Consider the following 7246-nt stretch of genomic DNA (forward strand, 5'->3'; position numbering starts at 1 on the left):
GGGAAAAATTGAAGGCAGGAGAAGGGGAAGACAGAGGATGAGATGGTTGGATGGCATCATCGACTCGAAGCACATGAGTTTGGGTAAACTCCTGAGTTGGTGATAGACAGGAAGGCCTGGCGTGCTGCAGTTCATGGGGTCGCAAAGAGTTGGACACAACTGAGCAACTGAACTGAACTGAGCACCACAAGGAATGATCCCAACGTGACGCAATGAAGATTCCATGTGCCGCAACTAAGACCTGATGCAGCCAGATAAAAATGACTATAAAAGAATTAAACAATTCATAATTTATAAAAGAATTCTCAGGTTTATCATCCAAATGTCCCATGACAGATGTCAATATCCTACTCCTTTCCTATTGTGATTGTGGTATCTGCACAGGAAGCCTGTCAAGGCTATACATTAATCCTGTTTGTAACTCATGTTACAATTCAATCATCTGCCAAAATGTTTGGCAGCCAAAGTCATAACATCTTCTTTAAATCTGCCATGGAGGTCTTCTAGTTTTCACAGTCTGCACCAAGTTGATAATTAGCTTCTCAAGCATTAACCCAAACTAGTCAATCTACGATCCATGTCATTATCATTGGCACATACTATACAAAGGTTTATCCATCTCTTAAGAGAAAGCTTCATTTTCAGTGCACTTTGCTCCAAGCAGTGAGAGTCTGGGTAACTGTGATGTTTAGGGTGCTCTCCACTCCGCCTATCACCAGCAATGGGTCCTTGCTACTGTCTGACTGTTAAGTGGATCACACTTTCTTGGGGCATTTCTGATACCAACTCTTTACCTGCCTACCACCTCACCCACCCCCAAGGAAAGCCTGACTCAAAGGTTCCTGAGTATGAAGTTTATTTAAGAAGCGATCCCAGAAGCAGGACAAAGGGATGTGGAAAGAGAAATCATGATTTGGTCGGGCCATTCTATGGGAATCTGGGGAGCTTAATCCTGGCGGCCATCCCCTCAGAAACCATCTGAGGTACACCTGGGAATAGTCCATCTGAAGGCCAGGCAGGGGAGGCATTTATCCATCAGCTTGTGTGCCCATCTGTCAAGGGCCTTTCTGTTCATCTGCTATAGGATTTGGGGCAAGATACTTAGAGTCTTTATTGAATTTGTTAGAATATTGCTTCTGTTTTATGTCTCGGTTTTTCAGCTGTGAGGCATGTGGGATCTTAGCTTCCTGACCAGGGATTGAATCTGCACTGTCTGCAATGGAAGGCAAAGTCCTAACCACTGGACCACCAGGGAAGTCCTGATACTTGTACCTCAATTTTCCCATATTTAAAATGGGGCTAAAACTAATAGTATCTACTATAATTAGAACAAAGTAGAATGCTTTTATAAATATTAAATGAACTATGTTATAGCAAGAGGTAGGGACAATGCCAAACACCTCATAAACACTATATAAGTATTTATTACATTTTCAACAGCTGACATTGAAGCCAAAAGGCACCAGACCAACAGCTTCAAAATCCTGAGGCAAAATTATATCCAACCTAGAATTTTCTACCAAGTAAGAATGGAGAAACTGGCTAATTACCCTTCAGGAGGAGAATGATAAATATTTTGTCACTTACTCATTCAGCAATTAAAATGAATGAACAAGGCAACATACCATAAATCTGAAGAACTACCTTAAAAGTCTGTTAGCGCTGTTTGATTCCAAGACTGTGACATTCTGGAAAAGGCAAAACTATAAAGACATTAAAAAGATCACTGGTTGCCAGGAGTTAATGAGGAGGGAGGGATGAGCAGGCAGAGCACAGAGCATTTTTAGGGCAGTGAAAATACTCTGTGTGATACTATAATGAGAGATATGTGTCAGTATACATTTGTCCAAATGCACAGATTGTACAACACCAAGTGTGAACCCTGATGTGAACTATGGACTATGAGTGGTTTCAGTGTCAGTGTAGGTTCATCAGTTGTAACTAATGTACCATTCTGGTGGAGGATTTAACAATAGAGAGGCAGAGGGGGGGAATATGGGAAATTTCCATACCTTCCTCTTAATTTTGCTCTCAACCTAAAAGAGCCTTTCCTCCCGCCCCCTATATGGCATGTAGGATCTTAGTTCCCGAACCAGGGATGGAACCTGCACCCTCTGCATTGGAAGGCAAAGTCTTAACCACTGGACCACCAGGGAAGTCCCTAAAAGCTTTTTTTTTTTTAAAGTCTCTTAAAAATAAATATATACATGAAGTCTTGTGTGTTTTTTTTTTTAAAGAACTACTAGCATTTATTCTCATGATGGAAAGATGGTTCACCAAGAGAAAAATATGATTTTATTTAACATATTATATGATTGCTGCAGGAAAGCCACAATCATCTCAGCCAAGGAAAATGAGGCATTTAATAAAATTTAGCAGTATTTCTAAGATTTTAAAAAATCCTCAGTAAAACAGGATTTGACAGCAGCTCTTAAGAAAACAATAGGAAAAAAAATCTTGAATCAAAGGCAAACTCATCCTTCATTAATTGCTTAATAAAAACAGTTTTTGCTAATCAGGAATGAGGCAAGGTCTCAATAAATATTTGTTGAGTAAAATGCATCTGTGATCCTGCAGAGGTTCTTGACATCCCACTTGACTGCTCAACATGAGGGAAAAAAAAAAAAAAGTTTAAAGACTTTGAAACTGGGACATGCCTGGTGGTCCAGTTAAGAATCTGCCTTGCAATGCAGGGGATGTGGGTTTGATCCTTGGTCTGGGAACTAAGATCCCACATGCCTTAACTATTGAAGCCTGTGCACCACAACTAAAGAGTCCGTGCACCTCAAAGAAAGATCCTGAAGGATGCAACAAAGATCCCATGTGCTGCAACTAAGACCTGAAACAGCCAAATAAATAACTATTAAAAACAAAAACTTTGAACCCAAACAGAGTCATATAAAAATACTCAACACTTTCATCCATAGTTTAAAAACTCATATCTAATGCAAATTATCAATTGTTCTATTTTGATATTTAACACTCAAAATTAAGATTAATTTTGCTGCTATCTCTAAAACTACAGAAGAGAAATTTGTAAAGTAAGTCTGATTTTACAGTTAGCAACAATTAACTAGAATGCTATTTCTCACTGCTCATTTATATGATCAATTTGATCCCCACCTATATTCAGGTAGATTTTAATTTTAGACTTAGTAGAAAATTTCTGGCTGTTCTGGCACAAGTGATTCAACTTTTGTTTTCACAGGCAAATTGGAATCTTTAAGGGCATCTTTCTGTCAGACATGTCTCTGGAACATGATCTTATAATTCAAAATAGAGGAAAAATATTTAGAAGTATTTTCTAAGTATTTAGGCATGAATCAGGTGTGAATTTCAACTAATTTCTTTCCTGCCTCATTTGTAGCATTCTTATCCTGCACTGTTACATCCCGGATAAACCCATTGTAAATTGAAAACATCTTAAGTCAAGACTGCATCTGATAGGGAATTCCTTGGTAGTCCAATGCTGAAGAATCCATCCATTCACTGCAGGGGAAACGGGTTCCATCCCTGGTCAGAGAACTAAGATCCCACATGCTTCATGGTGTAGCCAAAAAATAAATAGAAAAACCTGATATCCCTAACTTATCAAACACCATAGCTTAGCCTCACCTAATTTACTCATGTTCAGAACACTTGGATTAGCCTACAGTTGGGCAACATGATCTAACTCAAAGCCCATTTTATAATAAAGTAAAGAATATCTCATGTAACTGAGTGAATACTGAAATCTGAAAAACAAAATGGTTGTCTGAGTCCAGAATAGTTCTGTGTGTCAGCTGTTTACTGTTGTGATCGTGTGGCTGACAAGAAGCACTGCCTAGCATCACAAGAGAATATCTACCATGTATGGCTAGCCCAGGAAAAACAATAAAAATTCAGAATTCAAAGGTTTTGTACCACTGTAAAGTCAAAAATCTTAAACAAACCACTATAAGTCTGGAACTGTCTGTACTCACAATGCTTTTGTGAAGCATGAGATAAAATAACTTGGTCACAGTGCCTTTCCACTGGCAATTCTGTTCCCTCTGCCAGAAAACCTCTTGCTCCCAATATGCCCATGGCAGAATCCCTCTTCCTTTAATCTGATCAATATTACCTTAATAAAATAAAAACTAACCCTGTATTCCAGTTGATCAACATTTTTATCTCCTTGGTTTGCTTTATGTTTTCCACAGCATTGCTCACCATTAAATACATTATGTACTTAATTTGTATATTGTCAATCTCTTTTGATTATAAGAGAAGTTTCATAAATGCATAGATGTCACTTATTTTGCCTTATTCCTGGTCTGTATGCCTCAAATACACAGAAGGTACAAAATAAATATTTGTTAAATAAATGCTTGTAATTCTAGAGAATTTAAACATTTAAACACTTTTCTGTAGTTACCGCCAAAGCCTTTGACTGTGTAGATCACAACAAACTGTGGAAAATTCTTCAAGAATTGGGGATACCAGACCACCTTACCTGCCTCCTGAGAAATCTGTATGCAGGTCAAGAAGCAACAGTTAGAACCGGACATGGAAAAACAGACTGTGAAAAGGAGTATGTCAAATTGGGAAAGGAGTACATCAAGGCTGTATATTGTCACTCTGCTTATTTAACTTTATGAAGAGTACATCATGGGAAATGCCAGGCTGGATGAAGCACAAGCTGGAATCAAGATTTCCAGGAAAAATATCAATAACCTCAAATACACAGATGACACCACCCTTATGGCACAAAGTGAAGAAGAGCTAAAGAGCCTCTTGATGAAAGTGAAAGAGGAGAGTAAAAAATTGGCTTAAAGATCAACATTCAGAAAGCTAAGATCATGGCATCCGGTCCCATCACTTCATGGCAAATAGATGGGGAATCAGTGGAAACCATGACAGACTTTATTTTGGGGGGCTCCAAAATCACTGCAGATGGTGATTGCAGCCATGAAATTAAAAGATACTTACTCCTTGGAAGGAAAGTTACGACCAACCTAGACAGCATATTACTGTCAAAGCAGAGACATTACTTTGCTGACAAAGGTCCATCTAGTCAAAGCTATGATTTTTCCAGTAGTCACGTATGGATGTAAGAGTTGTACCACAAAGAAAGCTGAGTGCTGAAGAATTGATGTTTTTAAACTGTGGTGTTAGAGAAGACTCTTGAGAGTCCCTTGGACTGCAAGGAGATCCAACCAGTCCATCCTAAAGGAGATCAGTCCTGGGTGTTCACTGGAAGGACTGATGTTGAAGCTGCAACTCCAATACTTTGGAGACCTGATGTGAAGAGCTGACTCATTGGAAAAGATCCTGATGTTGGGAAAGACTGAAGGCAGGAGGAAAAGGGGACGACACAGGATGAGATGACTGGATGGCATCACCAACTCAATGGACATGAGTTTGGATAAACTTTGGGAGTTGGTGATGGACAGGGAGGCCTGGTGTACTGTGATTCATGGGGTCGCAAAGAGTTGGACACGACGGAGCAACTGAACTGAACTGAAAGGTAGCCTACCACGCTGCTCTGTCCCTGGGGTTTTCCAGGCAAGAGTACTGGAGTGGGTTGCCGTTTCCTTCTCCAGAGGATCTTCCCGACCCAGGGATTGAACCTGGGTCTCCCGCATTATAGGCAGATGCTTTACCATCTGAGCTACCAGGGAAGTCCTGAATCAGTTATACATATACATATATATACTCTTTTTTAGATCATTTTCCCATATAGGTCATTACAGAGTATTGAGTAGAGTTCCCTGTGCTATACACTAGGTCCTATTTAGTTATTTAGTTTATACACAGTGTTATCTATATGTCAATCTCAATCTCCCAATTTATCCCTCCCCCTCTTTCACCCCCAGGTAACCATAAGTTTATTTTCTATATCCATAACACTAGTTCTGTTTTGTAGATAAGTTTATCTGTACCCTTTTTAAAGATTCTACACATAAGCCCTATCATATTTGTCTTTCTCTGTCTGACTTACTTCACTCGGTATGACAATCTCTAGGTCCATCAATGTTGCTGCAAATGGTATTATTCCCTTCTTTTTTATGGCTGAAGAACATTCCATTGTGTATAGGAACCACATCTTTAACCATACATCCATCATTCAATATTTAGGTTGCTTTCATGTGCTGGCTATTGTAAATAGGAGCATGAAGCTTTTATTCAAACCAATCCGTTATGTATCCTGGTTTTGCCACTCACTGGGGATGACTCTCAGCAGAATACTTAACCACTTTGACTTTCTTCATCTGGAAGTATGGTAAATGAAGCTAACATAGAGTCTATTCCTCTTCCGAGGTTTTCCAAGAAGAGGGGATCATCAGTCAGCAAGTCACTCAAGCCAGAAAATAAGTGAATTCTTCACACTTCTCTTCCACACCTCCACCTTACATTTTCCTGATCAGCAGACTATTCAATTCTACTGTATGAACATCTCTTGAATCCACTATTCCCTCTCCATTTAACCTATCACCTGCCACTTCGTGAGCCTGTCACCACCACCTCTCTTTAACTAGATTATCACAGGACCCTTTTATGGGCCTGTGATCCAGGGTTGGACCATCACGCATTCACCTCCAAGAGTCTGAATATTGAAAAAGTCATACCAAGCTGCCCAGAAGCTTGGGAAATTACTCAGTATGGTGGCAGTCACATCTGTGGGGAGCAGTGTTGATGGCAAAACCTTGGCAGACTGTCCCATTTGACTGGTCTCCCTTGGTTCACATCCAGTTTCCAAACTCTGTTCTCTAGTCCTGATACTTCCAGAACTAGCTGATAAAAGTCCTTTCACTCAGTTCCACCCCTGCCCTGTCAATTACTCATTCTGGCAACCCAGAGCACTGCCTGGCACATCATGAAACGCCCACCCACTCCAGCCCCTACAAGTCCTCCTCCCACTTCCAGTGGCCTCCTGTAAACAACCACCCTCACTGCTTTGGGATCCAGCTCGCTCAACAAACCAGCTTCCTCTTACCATCCTATACTCCAGTCACACTTAGACTCCTGCTGTTGGACTAACACAGCCTGTTCTCTTGTTTCTGGACATGCTTTATTGTCTATGCCTAAAATCCTCCCTATTTGCATACAAACTTCCTACTCTTTTATTGCCAGAGGACTCGGCTGAACTAGCAGGGAACGCAGAGGCGGTTTCTTGTCTGCCTTTTTACAGCTCAGAAAGGAACCCTTTTGACATTAGCTGTAGTTGGAGAAATCCTCAGGTGGGACCCAGGTTAAGCCATAAGCTCACCTTTCTCATAAGATA

At 40.2% G+C, this 7246-nt stretch overlaps 1 non-coding gene across 1 annotated transcript; it reads right to left on the reverse strand.

The window, feature by feature from the left end:
- Positions 1-5570: 5570 nt before the first annotated feature.
- Positions 5571-5642, reverse strand: TRNAY-AUA (transfer RNA tyrosine (anticodon AUA)). The gene has a single exon. It is a non-coding gene; the product is annotated as a tRNA-Tyr (tRNA).
- Between the last annotated feature and the right edge of the window lie 1604 nt (positions 5643-7246).

This window comes from Capricornis sumatraensis, chromosome 15, assembly GCF_032405125.1.
Source record: "Capricornis sumatraensis isolate serow.1 chromosome 15, serow.2, whole genome shotgun sequence".
NCBI lineage: Eukaryota > Metazoa > Chordata > Mammalia > Artiodactyla > Bovidae > Capricornis > Capricornis sumatraensis.